General features: G+C 39.8%; 1 protein-coding gene across 1 annotated transcript in view; it reads left to right on the forward strand.

Moving 5' to 3' along the window:
- The window catches only part of WAPL (WAPL cohesin release factor), a 139,018-nt gene that overhangs the window by 36,079 nt on the left and 81,378 nt on the right, over positions 1 to 21,561 (forward strand). The gene's annotated exons all lie outside the window — the stretch shown is intronic.

A 21,561-nucleotide genomic window follows, 5' to 3' on the forward strand; every position in this document is an offset into this window, starting at 1 on the left:
CTTGCTCCATCCTGATTCCAGCTTCACTTTAATGACAGTATAAAACCGATGCTCACTTAAAAGTGCTGTTATCTGGTTTCTTGCCTTTGACAAATTTATGTCTGAATTCTAATGCTATAACCATACTCTCTCTGTATGAAGACAAAGAAGTTAAAAGGTGGAGTCTTAAATATTGGACCTTATGGTTCTTTTTCACCGTATTGGGGAATTAGTTTTTTGCAGTCTGCTTTTAAAGAAGATGCATGTGTACAGTTCTGCTGAAATTGTCAGAACTCAAATAGATTCTGATATTTAACAATGTGCTTGTGTGCACTTCTGTCTTGTAGAATTTAGGTCATGGTTGTTTGTTGGTCCACTTCTAAAAATAAACAAAACATACGGATAAAACCTGACATCATTCTTTTCTGCTCTTTAGTTAAAAAAACCCAAACCAAACCAACCCACACAAATACCCTAGGCAGAAAAGAGCAACTATCCACCTGTTTCAAGAGTTGCCTGCTTTCTTTTCAGTTGTGTTTATGTAAAGTACACATGAACAGACACTTATTCACACAAATCTGGCTTTACATTCCACTGTGCAAAGAGAGATGAATTGCTGTATTCCCAGTTGAAGGCCCATTACTGTTGTAAAGTGAAGTTTAATTGCAACAGAGAATTAGTCACAGTGTGTGACAAAGCTCTTCTAGCAGATACTGCAGCCTGAGTATTACAGAATTTAGGCCTTCCACCCACTGTCAAAATGACCCTGATGCAAACTATTAGCTTCACTGCAGCTGGTATTAAAAATAGATGACGTGAACTGTTCCTGGAAAGCCTTTGTGAGAAGGCTGTGTTAGTAATGGTGGGAACTGCATTCCCCCAGCTCTGCACATGTACCTTTCCTTAAATGAACACCTGCATTACCTAACCATAAATGGAAGGATTGCATTTTTTTGCATGAATGGGAGCTGTGCCTCTAATGAAAGGCACTCACCTATAGCGTTGCATTTCCCTTGATAGTCATTTAAGGAGGGAAGCCATCCTTGTTGTCACCAGGCCACTGAACATTAACCAGCACAGATGCCCCTTACAGGCTCTCAAACTGTGACACCTTAAGAATAGTAATTAGCAGGCCCATTATGAAAGGCAGAGAGGTTTCATTGAGTGTCCCTGCCCTGCAGTGTTGGTAGACACAGCCAAGCAAGATTTCAACCAGCTGTGGCAGAACTGCAGAGGTGGCTGATCGACTGACCTTTGCCAATGTCTGAGATTCTATGGTCACTTTTTAGAGTGTGCTTTTCCCTTCTCTGTGTGTGACATCAGACACATGAATATCAGGGCAATGGTGGATGTGACATTAATGGTATGAACTTCAAAAGACATCAATGTGAACTCGAAATCCATCCCAAGCACATACACAGTGCTTGCACTGTAAGGATGTTGCAGCAAACAATGGTGTTGGACATTTTGAGGGACAGAACCTTTTTGGAAGATAATTTTGCATTTTACTACTAAATAGTCAGGAGACGTCATTAGAGAAAGCCACAATATGAAACTGGCAAAGGCTCATACTATCTTCAAATGAAGCTTATTGAGGGAGTAGAGCAGAAAGTACATAAATGATTGACGTGCAGAGAAATGAGACAATGGGAGGTCTCCCATGTGTGAACTCTGTGCTCAAAGGAGTTGCTTACAGTTACATCCTGATCTTGTCAAACTGATAGGACAAAGTTCGAGACATACAATCTTCAAGACAAGCATAAATGCTAGATCAGATATGATCTTTGACTTGACATTCTCATTTTCTTTGCTTAGATCCTCTTTGTTTTCTGCTTTATGTCTTAGTTTTGGACAATGCCAACACTCAATCTGTTTACCTACAGCTTGTGCATAAAGTTTTCCTTTTCCTTGAGTCACAGATGACATTTTTCTTCCTTCTTATTTCCTCTCAACAACAAGTCAATGCACTGAAAATATTTCATTTCCAGTTAGCCTGGAAGCATCAACTTTTTTGGCATTTTTAGGAGAGCCCGTAATACATTTGGCAGAGTAATGAAATCACAGAATAAATATAATATTTTTTTAAAGTAAATTAGACATTATAGAAGCTGTCTGTCTTCTTGCTTCATTAGATTTGGTGTTAATGTACATGCCTTTGCAGAGAGATTACTTTGATTAGTTCACCAGTTCCTGAGAGCGTATTATGAATGAATATGCAGTGTAAAGGAGAGAAAGGAAATTTTCCCACTGGGAAGCAGATGCTAGTCCAAAGAGGGCTACTCATTTGGTATCCTTCCTTAGCCTTAGGACTGTGTTTCTGTGAATGCTAGGCACTTGCAAGCTAGGGAATTTATTTCTGAAAATTGGACCCTAACACTCAAGATTCATGGCCAGTGGAGATGTTCTCACACGATGGTAGTTGCGTGATCCTTTATTATGGCCAATTGCTAGAGGCGATTTGGCTGCCCTGTTGTATGTGTGATAATGCAGCTTCCATGGAAGAAGAGGAATCATCCTAGAACAGTATAAGGTGTGAAGCATGAGACATCTCATTCTCTGTCCCTAGGGCATGGGGAGTCAGACAGAGACACATAGCAAATCATTCACAAAACTTTTTTCTCTCAGGTTTGCTTTGCTTTACATGCAGTGTTAAACCAGAGAGAACAGTTCGAAGTATTCCATTGAGCAATAATTGTTGTTTCTTTATAGCTAAGGCTATTTCACTTGAAGTTATCAAAACATTACACTTGTGGATCTGGAGGGAAATTTGGCCTCTCTCTCTCTCTCTGTGTCCCTTGTTTATTCTCTACCAAAAGCTTACCTCAGTTGTATTCCTGGGAAGCCTAATGGAGAAAACATATCAGTTTACGACCCAGGTACTTTCTTTCCAAAGGCATCAGCTCATCCTAAAGCTTTCAAACATTTCTGCCACAAGTTTTGTGTGTGAAACATGCAGAAAGTTCACCTGGCTTATGGCCCAGCTCTGAATTGCCCTCCAGTCACTTCTAGAAAAAGGAAAACCTATCCAATATTAATCTCTCGGGATTCTGTCACATTGAACTATGGGGAAAGCAACCTTCCCACCTTGAGAGTCCTGCCTTTGGCTGGATGCCAGCTACCCACCAAGCTTTTCCATCCCTCCCCTCCTCAGCAGGATGAGAGGGGAAAGGACAAAATAGGATGGAAAAAACCTGTGACTCAAGATAAAGGCAGTTTAATAAAACGAAAGAAAAGGTGTGTGTGGAAGCAGAGGAAAAGAAAAGACTTACTCTCTACTTCCCATCAGCAGGAGTTGGCCAGTGACTTCCCAGGAGGCAGGGCTTCAGTAGGCACAGCAATTATTCCAGAAGACAAACACTGAAAGAACAAATGCCCCCCACCTCTTCCTTTCTCTTAGCTTTTATTGCTGAGCAGACATCGTATGGTATGGAATATCCCTTCTGTCAGCTGGATCAGCTGTCCAGGCTATGGCCCCTGCCAAGGTCTTGCCTGCCCACAGGCAAGAGGGGAGTGTTGGAGAGACAGCATTGCTGCAGTACCAGCACTGCTCAGCCATAGCCAAAACACTGGGGTGTGAGCAGCACCTTTCTAGGTACCAACACAGCACAGCTCAGGGAGGAATGTGGAAATGTGGAAAATGAGCTCCAGCTCACCCAGACCCAAGGCAACCTCTTGCTGCTGATAATTTACTTCTGTTCACAGATTTTTATAAATTACAGGCAAAAATAGCAGAAAGACCATGGACTCTTGGACCCTTCCAGGAAACTGAGAAAATTGTCTAACAGAAAAAGGGAAAGATAATGCCTGGGTAAAATTTAATTAAAGTCCAAATGAGTATAAGATTTCTTTCACAATGATGGGAAAAGAACTCATTGTCCTGTTCTTTGGTGGGGAGCTGTGGGTGGAATTAGGTTTTAGCTCATCTACAGAAATACAGAGTGCACTGCAAGAACAGGTACTCTGCTGCCTACAAGATAAACAGACTGTTTTTGGGAAATGCCAGGAGAGTTAAAAGACCAGGGGCATAGTCAGCAAGGCATTAATGACTTTAAGACATCTTTACAAAGGCTCACCTGGGCTTCTTTAAATTATCTGAAAGATCACCTAGGTTTCCAAGGCCAGCATGAGGATAGAGGAATAGACTACTCAGAAATTGGAAAGGTAAAGTCCCACTTTTCTTTGAGTGCAGACACAGGTGTAGGGTTTGAGTTACCACAAAGGAGGCATGCACAGAACAAAGCTGTTGGGTATTGTTAATAAGTTGAGTGATTTTATTTTTTTCCCCATTGTCATGTGGGGAATGATAGTGACAATTCCTGAAAACATCTTGGGGAAGGCAATTCTCAATGCTCAAAATATGCTCTGCTTGCCCACTAGGCATGCTAGGTAATGGTATAAGTGATGGGATACAGAGAACAACTATTGATTTTTCATTTGAGTGTCCATCCATTTGCAGTATCTGCCTTTCAAAAGGCAATATCACACTGTAAGATCTGAGTCCACAGAAGCCTTCCCTACACACCCTCCCCTGTACAGTGTGAGCCCTGGGTCTCCGGTTTAATATTGCTTCTCAGTGGCTGCAACATCTGAAAACATGTTTGTCTCAGAAGCATTTTTAGGGCCCTATTTTTGTACTGGTACCTGCAACAAATATATCTGCTTAGATATGCAGGTAAAAACTGTTTGCTCATTTTGCACGAAACTCTGGTTTCAACCATCTATGTTCTTTTTGCCTTTTAACAGCAAAGATCTGTCAGAGGGGAGCTCTCCCACTTCTTAGCTGCTCTCAGAGAGTGCACCACAATTTTGGCACCCCAAACAACAAGGCAGGGAGAGAATTGTGTAATATATATCTTCTGTGTGCTCTATTAATCATAAAAATTAAATACAGTTCTTCGTGCCTGCAGCAACTTGGCAAGGGGACGGGAGGCAAGAAGACCCTTTGGAAATAAAATTGTTAAACTGAGTACAAAGTTCTGTGTGGCCTTTCATGGGAGCATACTCTTGGGACTACTCAAAAATCAATAGACAAAATAGAAAACAGTAAATCAAATCAACATGGTTTCTGTTGTGCTGTAGAAGTGAATAATTCACCTCATGGGTAGTTCTAATTTTGTAGGGTAGCCAAGATCTATGGTGAACAGCAAAGGCACAAACTGTAGGGCGCAGCCAGCAAGCTCTAACGCTGGGCTGTTCAGCCCCACAGCAGGAGAGGGAGTGTCCCAGGGCTGGGTGAAGTACACAAGGGCCAGACCAGAAAGGATGGTTTAGAAAAGTCCCGTCAAACTCAAGTTTTTTTATAATATGTAGCAAAACCAAAATCTTTTCCACTGAGATGAAAAGATTCTATCAGTGACCTCTCCAACAATCTGAATGTAGCCCTGTAAATGGCATTAGGCTGCAACTCTGTGGCAAGGCACAATCCAGCAGCTGCTCTGCCTTAGTTCCTCCAGCTGCATTTGCAGCTTCCTCTTGGGGTTTATGGCTTCAAGGCCAGGTAGCTTGAAAAGGTCAGCCCACCTCTGTTCCTCTTGTTCTTCCCCACAGAATCTGAACACAAAGTAGTTCACAAAGAGCTCTCAAGACCAGCCAAGTTGGATTTGCAGTGCCTCCAAAAAAGCTTCTTAACCCTGATTTATGGACTGAACTCCCAGATTCACCCTTCCCTGTCTCCTATGGCTTACCCTCTGTGCAAAGCCTACCCTTCTCCAAGGAACTCTGGTTAGCCAAACTCTTTTCAAACAATTTCAGCTGGAAGCTTCCCTACTTCCAGTTTCCAAATAAGAGCTCTCACCTTCTCACATCTGTGAACTAAAGCCGATTGTGCTGGTGCAGTTTAGTACCTACTGTAGTCAGGGAGAAATCACATTTAAAAAACAATTGAAAAGTTGCTGTATCATTGCAGAAAAAAAGAACCTCCCCGTATTTTTGGTTACATACAAAACTTAAAGAAAACTTCCCTTATTACGCTCTTCCTATTAATAAACCATATCTCTATCACAGACAAGTCAGTCTACAGTGGGCTGAAATGTAGGGTCAGCACATGGTGGTCTCCAAGCTGCTTGGTCATTTTTGCTGAAAACAGGCATTATGAAAGATTTGCTTATGCAGAGATGCAGCAGAATTGTGTGTTTCCCAGCTACAATACCACTCCAATAAGAGGAGGATTACTGACAGAGAAGGGGTAAGAAGTAAAATTGCAGAGAAATCGTATCAAGCATTTTTCCCCTGCTGAAGTGCTAGCTGCCACTAGAGGTGCACACAGTGGCCAGTGGCAGACAGCAGTGCCAGGATTTGGTCAGCAGTGGCAGAGAGCTTATACTGCTTTCAGGAAGAACTACTGGTACCATTTGGTTTCTGATTGTTGGTTTTTTACTCCCATCTGCTTATGTGGTAGTTACTTCTGAAATAGAAAGAACTCAGTGACTCGAGCCTCTCATGGGAGGGGTTGCAGAAATATGTAAGACGGGGGACAGTCATGGAGACAGCCAGATCTTTGATGAATAGACTAAAGAAAAAGGAACAGTATAAAGCAATTTGTACCCACACACAGCAATCAAAATGAAAACACTGACATTTGAGAAATAATAGTTCACAATAACAAGAGGGTAAACAAATCGTGGTGTCATTGAATATTAAAGAACTATCATCTTCCTCCTTAGATAACAGCACTGTTGTCCACAAATGATCTGCAGAGAATACATATGCTGCCCTGATGTCTCTACAATTATTTTTTCTGGCACATACTGTCTGTCTTACAACATCCCTGTGAAAAAAATTCTATCATTTCTAGAAATAACATCAGTGGTTATGTATGGGGAAAAAAGCAAACTACAATTGTCAAGCCACTGGTGAGAGAAAATTCTGTTGCTGCACTAATAAGCAGGTGTCTTAACTCTCAGCAACTCCCAGCCATTGCAGCTGCCCTGTTTTGCTGTTCTAGACTGCACTGTGCTTTCAGGAATTGGGGCAGGATGAGAAGGAAGACCACTCACTAACATCACCAAATTTTCAAAATCTTGTATTTGAATTGTTTCTAAAAACAGCCTGCAGACTGAGTGAAAATTAAAATTGCCAGAGAATATTTTAGCTGAGTCTGTACAAGATTTCAGTGTTGTACACAAAACAAAAGGGCCAGCAGTAGCCTGCACCAAATTCTGCTTCAGCTGCAACAGTGTTCAAGATTTGGGCAGGATTCTATAATGGCCACTGAGAACAGAGACATTATGAGGAGTTTGTCCCTGCTGCAACTTGAAACTTCACACAAAGTCTGAAATCAAAGAGACCTAATGCTTAGGCTAGGGCAGAATCCAGTGCAGATCTACTATCAGAGCTTCTCAGTGTACAGAAGTGTAAAGCCATATGCTTGTTTCTTTATAAACTCTTCTGCCAGGGCTGTCATCCAGCCTGTTATCACCGTGGACTCTGATTTCCCAAGTGTCCACATGAGGCCTCTAAATGAACAGATCCTTCTTTGTTTAGCTCTGTGGTGTGACGTTTATTAATACCTACTCTGCTAAATGCCTCCTCTGGATCCTCAGTGACTTCTAGTTCAGTTGCCATGACATCCTTTTACTCCAACCTTAATTAATGGAAAGTACAGGACAGTTATCACAAGGTTGCAGACAGGATAGAAGTGTGCAAGTGAGACTGTGTTCAACTTAGTCTAAGCCCTTTTCATTTTGATCCTATCCTCTCCCAGTTCGTTTCTTTAACTGTTGTTGCCCTGCATCCCTTTCTTTGACATCTCTCCACCTTTCTTTTATCTCAAATCAGATACATATTCTGGTTTTCACTCTTTATCTCCAGCTTAGCTATCATCTTTCAGACAGCTCTGGCTTGCCAGCTCTCTCATCCTGTCAGCCAGTGATGCCCATTTCCATCATTCCCCGAACACAGTTTCTGCCATGCATGATCTGCTTGTCTCCATGCAGTTCTGCATGCTGGTGGCAGTGGCAGTGAGAGACATTGATAATAGCTGGGCTGCAGGCACACACAACCTGCTGGCCATATTGACACCACCAACATATATTGTCCGATTTTATCTGCCCCTTTCCTACCAGTACACCTCCATTTCTTGTCTCCTTGTACTTGATAACAAGCTCTTTGGAGCAGAGACTTTTTATTCTATGCTGGGATCATGTTTGGACTTGCTTTACATTTCTAAGCATCAGAAAAATGCAAATGTAGTGGACTTCCATTTTCTGGCAATGCCATGAATTCACTTAACAAATATACTCTGCTTAATTTTTTTGGTGATGAACTTGTGAATAATTCAGTATGACTACAAGAAAATGTCAGTGTTCTGTTTTAATCAAAACGTGGACAGCTGAAAATGGTTTTCAGAGTTTAAAAAGCAGAAGAGTAAGCCTTCTGAGTAAACAAACATCTCAAAAGCAAACCTGTATGAAGTGATAAACACTGGCACTGATCCTCAAAGTCAAGCTACAATTTCTCACTTTAGTTTTATGATTCTGCCTACTCCCTTCAGAACTAGCATTCCTGCTCATGACTTGCAGATGATGTTGCAAACCACAAAAACATAATTGGGTGATAATTTTGCTGCACAGCAGACAAACATAGACAAACATGTCATCTCTACTTACTGTAAGAATTTTTCACTGAAATAATATCCTGAAATTCATATATGTGATTGGGAAAGCTGGGCACTGCACTCTTCCTGCTCTTTCAGATGGCTACAAATGTGCTTGAAAAAAGAAAACACGTTAACAACATACAGCCTTGAATATAGACTTGAGTCTCCAGGACACTTGAGCAATTTTGCACACCACCATAGAGTTTCCTTCTTGTACAAACTGAAAGTTAAGGATGTCACCAGTAGGGAGTGACTGACATCTCCCTGTGTAATAAACAGGTGGATTCATGGTGAGGAACATCAGATTTAGACAGGCCTTATCTCACTCCCGAGTGAATGACTCAGCTACTTCTTTTCCTAGGGAGAAAAATTAATGTGCTCTTTTCTAAGCAGAGTTTCAGTAATGGGACTTAAGACCACAGAACACCTCAACAAAAAATGGACATTGAGAGGCATTTCTCCCTGATCACAAAAATATTTTCTTTGTGTGTTTCTACCCCTTCTTGCAGGTTCAGTTACATAATGTAATTTAATAATTATTCTGACTCTCTTTTTTCCCCCCACCAAATCAAAACTCTATCCAGACAAAAAGTTAAGCCTTTGCCCTTAATACAGATATATTTTACATACAAATGCATTGCTGCTGCCTTTGACTCAGGAGGTGAAAATGCTACTTTTTTAGTGTTCATTTATAGTAACTAATTGTCAGGGAGAAGAGGTAAACAAAATACAGTCACTTCTGTCTTCACAAATTTAAATGAAGTTCAACACATCCTAACCATGCAATCAGTACAAACTCCTGCTATTATATTCCTGACTATGGACATACTTAAAAGCCCACAAAGTCTCTTTGTTTTCAAATTCATTGACTTGTGGCACAGTTACTTCCTTGGATTTCTTTTAGAGTGAGAGAGCAGGGCTGTTTGTCTCACAGTTCACAGAGAAACATCCTTGGGCAGTAATTGGAACTTGTTACCATCATTAGAAAACTGCAGAGATCTCAGCCTGCTCTAGTATATTGCAGACAGCAAGTAAATAGTGATAATAGTTGGTTACTCCATGAACAAAAAAACCTCATGGGAGCATTCTTATGTTCAATACCAAAGAAACTCAGACCTATTTTCTGAGCATGAACAGTGGAGTATGAGAATGGCCATTCTGAGTTAGTCCAAAGGTGTGTCAAATCCCACATCGAGTGACTGAAAGCAGCGTGTCAGGAAGGTGTGCAAGAATATGGTGAGATTTCCCTAAAATACTCTTTCAGCCTCAAACAGCATGCAGCTCAGCAAGTCCGTGCTTCTCAACCCATAGTTCAGTGACCTAAATCAAACACTGATAGGGCTTTTGTGGGTTCGTAAAAGGATTCAGGATGTAGGTAGGAATGTAGTTTCAATTGTCAGTGTAAAAGTCTGAGAAAAGAAAGGCTGCAGTCTGAACCATGGAGTTATTTTGGTCCAAGCTAAATTGCTCTTTAGCTTGAGCACAAGCACAGAAATCTGAAAGCTAACACAGCCTCTCTCGGAAAGCTTTGTATAATTTAAAACACAGTCATACTACAAAACCAGTTTTCAGCCCAGCTTAGCAATTCTCTTTATGATATGCAAGTACCTTTCAAAAGAGTTGCCAGAATGAACCAGCTGAGACACAAGCTCACTTTCCTTCCTTTCTTCTAATTATTGGAAAAGAAATTATTCCTCTTAAAATGAATTCTTGCTTCACCAATTTTAATGAAACTTTTTTTTTTTTTTTAATATCCCAGATAGTCTTTTTAAAAGCTCATCTTTTCAAGGTTTGATGATCAGATCTGAGATTCACATTCCAGAGAAGTGCCTGCAACTGAAGCACCCAGACTATCTGAAGATTAAGGAACATGGGTTTTGTGTAAGAACTAGGTCTAAGAATGGAGAAGCTGAATAGAACTAAAAATCTAGCACAGTAATGCAACATAAACAGTCACTATGCTGGGAATAGTTTCTAATCACTGCTGTTTCTCAGGCTTTCCTTGTACTTTTATGGTGCTTCTGAATGTCTTACTTTTACTGCTTATTAGACATTATAGCAGTAAAAGACTCATCATGATTCACTGAGCATGGAAAAATAATGAAGGGGAGACTATCAAAAAACTGTTCTTCATTCTCCAAGTTTTCTACTGGGACGAGGTTCTTAATTTTTGGTAGCCAGTAGAGTTATGGATATATGAGAAGCATCCACTCATAGGGAGATGATTGTTTTAGTACTTTAATGATCATCTGTGCATGTGCATTTTGGAGCCCTGGTTCTAGAACTTCACCTATATATTTATTGTGAGGTCACTTAATGTACTCTTCTGAAAGTACATATGTAGGAGTCAAAGATGCTGGTGATCTTTTGTGCAGGGTACTTATCTAACTAAACTCTGAGGAATAATTTGCAATTTGCTTTCTTAGAATTGTATGAGGCAGAAGATTGACACTGTTTAAATTCAGGATACAACCTATTTATTTACCAAAAGATATAAACTATTCAGTTTATTTAAATTAATTTTAATCTTTTTACTTCACAGAAAGGAAAACTTTTTAAACCACTTGTCTCCAGCTGAGGAACTTTCTGCTCCACTACATACAGAGTGTGTCACTCTGTCTCTTTGCAGAAAAATAATGGTTATTAGGTGACAGGTCTAACGGAAAACCACCACCCAGACACATGAAACCAAGTACATTTAAAACTTCTATAACTCCTCTTTTACAATCACCTGCACTTTTATATGAAAGTCCCAAGTCTTAATTTACACAGGCATGTGATGCTTGTGTTTCTGTCCCGCAGCTGATGGAGGTGATACATTCTCAAGGCTGAGAATTAACTTGACTGAATCTCGCAGACATTTGATAACCTGGTATTGAGTAAGATTTCCCCAAAATGCCATTTAAGTACTTAAAAACTCCTGACTTTGAAATATGGTGTAGATTATCAGTGCTGACAGCGAAATATGAAGTCAAATTATTATAGCCATGCAACAGAAATAGTGAGGGACTTAAAGTGCAGGTGATGAGCTATACACTCTACTAAAGAGTAAAATGTCTGTAGTCTACAGGGACATAAGCTATCAGGGAGCTGCAGAACAGCACGCATAAAAGAGCCAAAGATACGTAACTTGTACTGAGCAGAGGTGCTAATGACTAAAGTTTAGGTATTCAACATATAAAGTAATTCAAAAGTGCAAACTAAATGTTATCTAGAAGAACACATACAGTGTAATAAGTTACTAGTTAAACAGATAAAAGGAGTCAAAGTTCATAATCTTTGAATTTAAGAGACTGGAGAGCTGGATCTGGGTTTATGGGGCTTGGTCACAAACCCAAAGTGCACTGCATGAATCGTGTGAAATCCAGCACCAAGTTATCCATACACCTGGGCACTACAGAGAATCTGGAACCTGGGAGTGGTGTGATAAGGAGCTGCTTCAATGACTGAAGAGCCTGCACAGTGCCAGCAGCTGCCCGTGATCCCTGGGGAGCAGGAGGAGCCATGGGCACAGTCAGGCTCTGGAAGGAGCAACACACATGAAACACCATCCTCTTAACATTGAAAAAAATACTGCTGCATGTGCATGAGTTTCCCATTTCTGTACTACTTTATACTTTCCAAAGTTTAGAGCAAATTTCTCTTACAGAGAAGGTAGATGGAAAGCGCCTAACATTTAACAAAGTATTAGAAAAAACATAAAGAGGACAGAAAACAGCAAAGGAAGGGGTCAGCAAGGAACCGACCAAAGCCAGCAGTAAGGTACCATTCATCTAACAGAGGTGCCAATCCTTTACTCTCTAGGAACAGAAATAAATCTGCTTTCAGCATTAATCAATAATGCCTGAAATCAATAATACATAGCAGACTAATGGAACTGAAAGGTCATTAGTGGCATGGAAAGCTTACTTACTAAAAGCAACCTGCATAAACACTGACATAAGCACTAGTCAGAGAATGGACAACCTTGCCTGTAAACCCCATGTTATATCTTCAAGTGATATGAAAAGCAAATTCTGGGGTTTGGGGGGGGTTTTTTTTTTGCATGAAAAGAACTGTCAAAATAAGTCTCTTGATAGGTCCCTTTCAATATTTTTTGCCTGAAGCTTCTAAACTAAAAATATCTTTGTTTCAAAAAGCTTATGAGAGGATATTCAGGGTTTTTTTCAGGTTACACCAGTGAAAAATATCTAATTGAACTGTTTTTTCTTAAGGGACAACAATTTAGGAACAGTTTACTAAAGCACTAACTAGCACCAGAAGTTAATATGGGAAGTAATGAAATACAGTAACTGTGCCATGTTGCTATCTTCCCCTTTAGCTATGTGAAAAGCAAAATACTTTTATCTATTTTATCTACAAGAAAAGGCTGTTCCATTACAGGAATGTTTTGTTGCAGAGTTTTTCTTACTCTTGACATAGAAAGAAAAGAACTGCAAGTGCTGTTATAAGACTAATAATTCAAATGTATCTTGTATAAGGAACACTCAGTGACACAAAATATGTTATTCCTAATAATGTTTCTGACATAATATTTATGTGAGAGGATTATAAATTTGTAAAACAAGTCTGTCACAGGAATGATCTGTGCAAAAAAGGGACTCCTCTGAAGAGCAGCTGTACTCAGACGAATGGCCTTTGAATGTCCAAAGCCAATGGAGAAGGTCTCTTGCAGGTTTTGCTCACCAAAAGATTGATATCCCTAATAATGAATAGCACACAAAGAGAAAGGGAAGAGGTATCTTTCTCACTGCCACCAGCCACAAAGGAGGAAAACCGAAGATAGTTTTCTGGAAAAAATGAATTCTGAAATTCTGTATCAAATATATTTTTAAAGCAACCAGCAGACATTTGAGACTTCCAAAATTTAATGCAAATGCTGGTCATGTTACTTCCCTCCTCCTTCTAAAGATTTATTATGGCCCCACTACTAGTTTACTTCCCTTTGTTTTATCCCTTTGGTCCTTTCTTTTTGTGCCTAAAAGTTATCATTTCCTTGAAAGGCAAGTTAAAAACTAAACTATCTGGAAAAAGCAAATTAGGTTAAATCATAGCTAATGCAAATTCTATTAACAAAACTATTTTCAAAAACTAGGCAAGTTATAGATGAAAAGGTATAAAATAAGATTGCAGAAGGTCTGTAAGAACCAGTGTGATAGCTTAATATAACTGGGATCACTTAACCTCTATCAAACCTAATAATGTTATAAAGCTTATGGTAACTGAAACTAAAGCATATGCTAACTCATTGTCATAGGTTAGCTAGCTTGATTTTAATTTTATGTGTGTGGTAGATTAAGGCATAGCCAGTTTTAACAGCCCCTTTGTTGGCCAGGAAAGTAAATATTAATATGCTCATTTCACTAATGAACATAGAGCCTCGCTAAACAAGTGAATAATTAACAGCACTCAATCCCTACAGGTCTGACCAGAGCCCACTTAATGCTGTCCCTGCTCTGCTCCGTGGGGTCCCGCGTGCCCCCACAGAAGCACGGGTGGGTTCAGTGTTACAGTGGGTAGCAAAGAGTCGAGAAGGGCATTTGCGTGCGTTCTGGCAGGAGCATTTATTGCTGCTACACGGTCGGACGTTGCAGAGGCAAATGTGAACATGAGCCCAGAGCTCACAGTTTTATCCGGGGGCGGGGAAAAGGCGGGACTAGGGAACGGGGACCAATGGGGAACTCTGGGGGAGTGACAAGGGGGGGGGTAGAAGCTAACAGCCAACCGGGAAATCCAAACTGGGACAGATTAACATAACAGAACAAGCATCCTAGGAGAAGCCTTTTTGGTCACCCTAACATGAAGTGGTCCTTGTGGTACTAGGGACTTGTCTTACCGAAAACTGTCTTGTCCCTTGTAATGTATGTTCACCGGCCACCACACCCACTTGTGTTAGACTAAGGCACACTCTGGTAAAAGCAAAACTTCGAGGTGACTTCTCAGTCCAAAGAGCTCCAGCCACCCCTGAACATATGTTAAATCCCACCATAGCAGACATCGGAGGGGTTGGGTTCTTTCAGGAGTTTGTATACGAAGAGAAGAATAACTTTGTACAGTACTGCACACACACCAATCTACCAGTGCAGAAGATGGCATCCTAGGGGTTGGAGTCCTGCTGAAAAGAAATTGAGTGTAACTGGAAGAAATTAACAGTAAAATGGCCTCCTAATATTACACTTGTTACTTTTTAAATAGTGTTTTGTGAAAGCTTGATAGTTCAAGCAATAGTTCATTTACCCAGCTTACGCTGTTCTTGTTCCACTATAAATATTGCCTTAGTGATGAAGTATTTCTTTTGTCACCTTTTTCACCTTACTCTGTTCTTCTCATACCAATGAGCTTTTCTTTTTCCTCTCACCCTTCATTCCTTTCCATTTTCCCAAGTTGTATCTCTCATTCATTCCATTCTCTTACTTATCCTTTTTTTCATTTCAACATCTTTTAGTCTTTGAGGAAGAACAGTTAGTTTTGTAAGAAAATGGAAAAGCACAAAAGTAAGCTATTTTTCTTAACAGGGAACCATACCTACAGCAAACTAATGTGGGATAGTTATTGCTTGGAACATCAGCCAGTCCCACTCTAATTCTGTGTCCAAGAGCTCTTTGCACACCCAGCAGGCTAACAAAGACACAGACTTTTTAACAAGACCTTTAAAAAGCTTTCACTTAAATATTTGGTGCAGACTTAGGGGCATTTGTTTTTTTAATAATGAAGGCAGCCTCCTTTGAGGAGAATGACATTACTTAATTATAAGATGAAAACAAGAAAATGTGGCTTTCTTCCCCCAGAGTAAAGACACACTCCTGCATGTTGCTGCATATAATGCACTAGTTGAATTAATATAATTTGGAAAAGCCTGTGCATATTCTGAAAAATAATCAGCAGTTTGAAAGAAGTCTATGCCCTGTACTATCAGAATATCGTTATATAGAATTTATTTTATAGATACAGCTGTTTTGTTAAATAGATGTTGACCTGGTTATTTGTAAATTAGTTCAAGAACAGCATACTTCTGCTTTTAGAAGCTAGACAAGGAGAGTAGGAATATTTTCTTTAAACCAATAGCGTTAAGGTGAGCTTGTTGAAGTACTATAGAATCTGTTTTACAATCTAATACAGTCTATTGAACACTAAACAATGAAACTAGGATTTGTTCCTTCATTTGATTACACTGTTCCAGCAAATACAATCACAGAAAGATTAACTACCTTCTGAGATAAGACACAGGGCCCAGCCAGAGGCAGTTGTTAAAGTTTCATATCTTCACAAGCAATTAACTGTGTCCAAGTAGTGTCTTATACAGAAGGGATAGGCAAGAGCTTGGTCTGCATGAAGAGAGCTAATTTTGATTTCCTTGAGTACAGTTTCATTTGAATAGCTAGTAATTTTTAATGTGACTGCATTGCCAAGCATAATACCTTTACTTACAACCTATTTTATTACATGACAAAACTACAGGGCCTTTTTTCCATCTTCTGCAGTAGGATACCCAGTGTATATTTGTTGCATTATAGCAAACATCTGGGGTTTTTAAAGTGAAATGATAGCTCCAACTAAGCAAGGCTTTCTGATAATAATACAGCAAAAAGCATTTTAACAAAGACCTCTTTCTTGATTATCAGTTGTGATGAAAGACATAAAAGAGCCTTCTGTAAAGAGAGAAAAGTAACCTTCTCTGGTTGAACTTGTCTTTTACCTTAACAGAACCTGTAGAGGTCCAAGTTTCTCAAACCTCTCTCCCTTGGTTCTGCTTTGGAAGTAATGTTTGATATAGTCTCAGTTGTACATCACTTTATTCCACTACTGCCACTTGGTCTTAGCAATTCTCAGTGCTTGAAAAGCAAGTTACACCATGACTCTCCTACTGTTCCTTAATACGAATAGATTATATTACCCGTTAGATTCTGATTAATCACTAAGTAGATCTCTAGGACCTTCAATTTTAAAAGAAGCACTTACTCTTTCTGTTACTTTAAGCCACATGTTCTAGTGGACAGAAATTGTTCAGGTATTATGAAAAAGTATCATATGGTTTTTCTAGCCAGCTTATCAATTTGACTACAGCAAGAGGAAAAAACAGCAAAGCAATTTCTTAGTTATTGGAGAGAAGACTGAACATTCTGACAGTAATGATCAGGAGAGTTAAGACAAAATATCTGAAATGTGAACCACCCATGAGGAGCTCACTTTGTAAGGAAGTTCCTCAGTTGGGAGCTGCAGAAGTGAACAATCTGGGTCATTAGTGACAGACTGAGAACCATTGCTATAACCCACAGCAAGCATCAAATTCCTGCTCCTAACATACTACAGTATTGTCCAATTTAATAGGCAAATTTTAATTAGCAAAGACAGCAGCAGTTAGTCTGTTTGTCAAGGGTTCTGGGGCACTGTCACAAGGCTGGAGCTATACAAGAGAGACCAATTAATGAAAAATTAAGTTTGAACATGAATAGCCTTTCCTAAACAGAGCTTTATTGCAAGGGCTCTAACTTTAGCTTAAACAGTAGAAATAATTATCAGTTGCCTTTGCCAGAAGCAATTTTTAGATGTAATAAATCAACACAAGATAACATACATCAGTGATTCCTACTTGCTATGTGGCACAAAATTATAAATTGAGAAGACTTGTGCATACTTAGTGAGCCTTGTTACCTTCATCTCAACCCTGAAATTCAGAGTTGTTGACTAACTCAAAGAAAGCTTACTTCTCCCAGTCTTGAGAATTTTAAGGATCATAGCAAATGCTGAGATTTCTAGTTTGGTGCATACCAGGAGGAATAAAATTGTTTATTTACTTATCACTTAATAGCAAATACCCTTGCTTTCAGCTACTACAGAATTAATATTTTATCTCTAGAAAAAAGATTAACACCAATTTGAGTTTCATATAAGAATCACTGCAGTTTATACAGCAGTGATTTCTAATGTGAATGAAAGCTTCACATATATAAATAGAAGAATACGTTGCTAATATATTATTGAAAAAATTGAATAGGAGGCTTTAAATAAAAATTGACTTAGTATTTCTAAAGAGAGCTGACTGCAATAGTCTGAACTAGTTTTTTCAAAGTTCCCTAGGAACAAGGATCACAGGATCAAGGTCTTTTCACATAAAATGTTTTTAGTCATGGATCACCAATGGAAGTATTATTGAATTAAGCGCATTCATAAAAGCCTTACCAAGTTAGTACCACTTATTTATAAATATAAAAGAACAGAAAAAGTACTCAAGGTATGATTTTCAGCAAGTAAAGCTGGTGTTAAAAGGTCTGCATCAGAAAACACTAAGGGGTCAGCACTGGAAATCAAACAGAGCAGCACAACCAGGAGAACAGAGACCTCCACCAGCCAGGGTCCAGCCCCAGATTACCTGAGAAGCTGCCAGGTCGCAGGAGAGCAGCAGGAGTCCAAATCCTTAGGCACACTCCCAAGGACAAGAAGGCAGAACCAATATTAAGCTGAGAAAGTATGCTAGACTATTATTTGCAAGGATAATAAGAGCAAGACATCTTAGGGAACTACTCTAAAGTCAAATGAAGAAGCCAGAGCCAAAGACCAAAAAACACCAAGACACAGCAGGGCTACAGCTGTGGCCCAGCAGTAGTCCTGCAGAGAAAAAAGAAAAGGAGTATCCAGGGCTGAGCTAAATGAGCTCCTCATCAGGAGGGGTGGGTAGGTGCAGCAGGTGAGGCTGGTCAGGGCAATTAGGGCCTGTTAGTTCACACCAGGTTCTGAGAGTTTGAAAACACTTCTGCTCCCCTGAGAGCAGCTGGTTTGCTGGTGTTTATAGCTCTTCTTTTACCTTTTCTTGCCAGCCGCACTAAGGTAAAAAGTTAAAAAGAAAGCATCTCTTTCAAGATTACAGTGTGATCACACAAACTTAAATTACATCCCCAAGTATTTCTTTTTGCACTTTAAATTCACCATGGTTTCTCTTCAAGTTCCTGATGTGAATTATAGTTAAGTGATTTTCAGCCTCTCTTTTGCTCTCTGTAACTTGGACTTTAACAAGCTGTCAGATCAGATAGACATGAGGCCGTTCATGCTTCCCCTTCATTTTATCAACGGAGCAAATGAATGCTGTGAATCAAGTAGAAAACAGAGGACATGTCAACACCATACAATAAGCACCATGCAGAGGTGCTAGTTTGGATAGTGGAAGCAGAATGGAAATGTCAGTACAGCACTTCTTCCCAGCTAGTTACTGCTGTTGAGCAGTGCTTTTCAGTAACATTACCTGTTCTAATCGTAGTGCTGCACTTTCTTCCATGACTTCTTTTACCCCTTTTAGATTCTTTGCATGGCAAAATAGCATATGGTATAGGACACTAATAATAACAAAGGAAAATGCATGGGGATAATAGTCAAGAATCTGCACCAACTTGTACTCTGGGATGTCCTGATGTTAGATACACAAAGATCTCTGGTAGTGGGAAGAACACACACATGTAGTGTGTTCTGCAAGGTGCTTTGGGATAATTTTTAAAATAGCAGTTGGAGGGAGAGACAATTGGCCACATTGATTCAAGGCTCACACTTTAAGGCTCCTGCCATTTTCAGAACAGTAAACCAAATGGATGCAAGTGAGCACAGGCAGAGAAAAATGTTTTGAGCTGTCACAAGGCTGTGAGGAATGTGATCACATGCTGTGTAGGCACAAGTCATGTCCAGAGCCAGCTGTGCCAATAATCACTTGAAAATTAAATTGTAAGAGCAATGGGGCCTGTGATGTCTGTTTGAGACAGTATAATTCCTCAAATACATCCTAGGTCTGTGCAAATGCAGTGTTTGCTTAGCTGTGAATTCTCTGAAGCACTGTGTTGTGGTTTTTTTCCTGCTTAAGATGAATGAAGAGGTGTCAGGCCTGAGTGACAAGGCTTAATGATCCTAACAGGCCTCATCTGAGACTCCCACCCACACACTCTGCTTATTAACACCCAGGAGTGCTACTTAAACTCAGGTCTGAGCCTGTACAGCTTCAGTGACTACATTTCTACGTGATATAGTCTTTTTTTTTTTTAGTGCTGGTAATGCTTTACAGCTTGCGGAAATCTCTCTGCTTCTTCTCGTCTACTGTCCTTCAGACTGTTCCTACAGTTTATCATTTATGTAATGTGTTGTCATATTGCTTCCTAAAGGTATGGTTCTTCTTTTCTGTGCAATGAGCTAGTTTAGAGAACTGAAAATAAAGTGCAGCAAAAGTGAGTACAGGAAGCTTGTGGAGGCTGAATATGAGTGATGTAACACTCTATTCTGGCTTCTTTAGATATACCTATTAAACTACTTGTGATTTTCTTCCTAGCTGGTCAGGAGTTGGAGGGGTTTGGGCTGCTTTCATTACTTTAGAAAGCAATTTCAAGGCAATTGTTTTAGTGAGGATTTCTACTTTATTTGGTGTTTGATGGAGCCCCTGTTATTAAATCCCTAGAGTATAATAATGAGAGGGCCATCTATATAGCACTGGATTACTCTGTGTTTTGACTTTGTCTTACCTTAGAAGTGTTAGAAGATAAAGGTTTGTTATGGTGTACCATGGGCCAAACTGCAACTCAAATGTGACCACTCTAGTTGCATCAGTCAAGTCCTACCATGCTTTATGAGGGAGGCCTGCCATGCCAGATGCTCTTCTCATAAAGCAGGCTACTGAGAAAAGGGAAGTAATAACATTCCCTTTTCCCCAGTGCCACATTTCTCACCACAGAATGAGCTCTTTTTATTTGCAAGCTGTAAAAGACTGTAAGGGGCAAGAGGTTTCCGTTCTAAGAGTGTCAAAAAAGAGGGTTTTCTCCCCTTTAAAACCACACAGAAGAAAGAAAGAAAAGGTAGGAAGGAAAAAGTACATCCAAGTACTATCCTTGTAGCTTAGAAATTAGACGTGAATTAAGAGTTATGTAAAGCTATTCAGAAAGTCCATAGCAGAAATAGATGCTGCCTGATTCCCAGCTTTGTCTAGAAGTCCTGTCTGTCCTTGCTTGTACAGATGGCTATGTTATACTGGAAAGAAAAAAGGAAATTATTTCTGCCTTACGGCTACTACTAAAGAGGAAGTCAGTGGTAAATTGTGTGTTTGTGGGTGTGAATTTGCTGAGGGATGACCCAGCTGGAGGCAGAACTACAGCTCCTGGTTATAACTGCCTGGAAGGCTCTGATGCTGCAGCAGGTACAGCCTGGTTAGGTGCAGGCTATGGCAGCAGAAGCTGCCTCAGCAGCATAATTATGCAAAACAGACCAGATGGTTTTGGCACATGGAATCTATTTTTTAACACTCAGAGATACTAATGGTGATCTTCATAGGTGTTGTTATAGACAATATTTAAAGTGATTTAGTCAACCCTGTCTGATTACCAGATACTCTAGAAAAGGCAAGGAAGGAAAATGATATCTTCTTCCTGAGACAGAAGAATCTGTTTTCAGTGTAGGATTAGTGTATCAAGTATATTTCTTTTCCATCAGTATAGAGGAGAATCCTGCCGTTGAGCAGGAAAATTACTTTCTTTTTTCCCCCTTTACTTCTGCAGTTTTCACAGTGCCTTCTTCTTACAAGTTGTCTGCAGTTTGTTTTTAAATCACTTTTGCCTGACAAGACACTGATTTTTTTTTTTTTTTTTTTTTTTTTTTTTTTTTTTTTTAACAATGTTCTGTGTGCTGTTGATATGATGTGTAATCTGCCATGGAGCCATGGTCATAGGAATTAATGTTCAACCTAAATCACCAGTTTTTCCAGTGTGTGAGGCTTGTGTATCTCAAAGGATACTGCTTTGCATTCAGCCTTTGTGCTGTTCTCTACCTTCTTAGAGCCTTTCTTCAACCCTTTAAAGGCCTTGGTGTTTCCCTTGGGCCACAGTCTGTGAATGATCTGTTTACCTGCTCCCAGAAAGCTTTAAATTCTTCTGCTTCTGTGGTCCCTAGTGCAACACCAACGCCTTGGCAGAGCAGTACCTGGCTTCTCTTCTCATGCTTTCAGTCCCTAATACTCTGTGTGAATT

Source organism: Corvus hawaiiensis, chromosome 8 (genome assembly GCF_020740725.1).
Source record: "Corvus hawaiiensis isolate bCorHaw1 chromosome 8, bCorHaw1.pri.cur, whole genome shotgun sequence".
Taxonomy (NCBI): domain Eukaryota; kingdom Metazoa; phylum Chordata; class Aves; order Passeriformes; family Corvidae; genus Corvus; species Corvus hawaiiensis.